Here is a 614-nt window from a genome sequence, read left to right as displayed (position 1 = left end):
GAATCCCTACAGACATGGTGGGTGTCTCTGGGCTCTGGCCTATGCTGGACCCTAATAATAATGGGCAGCATAGTGGGAATATTAGTCATGTGTGTTGCTTCCTGTATTGCTGCTGTGGCCTCTGGGTCCAGGGTTCTGCCCTGTGGGCATTTCTCCCCACTAGGAGAATTCCCTCAGCCTAGCGGGTGGAGTGTAAAAAAATGGCTGTGCTTCAGTCAGGAGTGGGCTGAGGTAGACATTTGGTACAATATGACACAGCAGGTTTGGAGCACAGGTGCACAACCCCATGCATTATGTAGCCATTTAATGTAACCTGTTTGTGTGAGCTCTTACCTGGCTTTGAGCTACCATTGCCTGTGAATAATATAACTGCATTGCTCACTCTGTAGGAGAGAGAGAATAAAGCCATGTCCCAATTTCCTACAATCCCTCAAGAGTTCTTTCGGCTACCTGCCACCCATCCCCCAACTCCTCTCAGACCCCAGCTCGGGTTAGAACCTGACAAGATTTTATTTGAATACAGGCAGTTTGGATCCAGAGTTCACATGCTAACCATCGCGGTAACTTTCCTCATTGTAAAGATAATGTCTCCCAAAGATCACACCTTTAGAAGG

This window comes from Pongo abelii, chromosome 3 (genome assembly GCF_028885655.2).
Source record: "Pongo abelii isolate AG06213 chromosome 3, NHGRI_mPonAbe1-v2.0_pri, whole genome shotgun sequence".
Lineage (NCBI taxonomy): Eukaryota > Metazoa > Chordata > Mammalia > Primates > Hominidae > Pongo > Pongo abelii.
Note: the sequence above shows the minus strand (reverse complement) of the source record.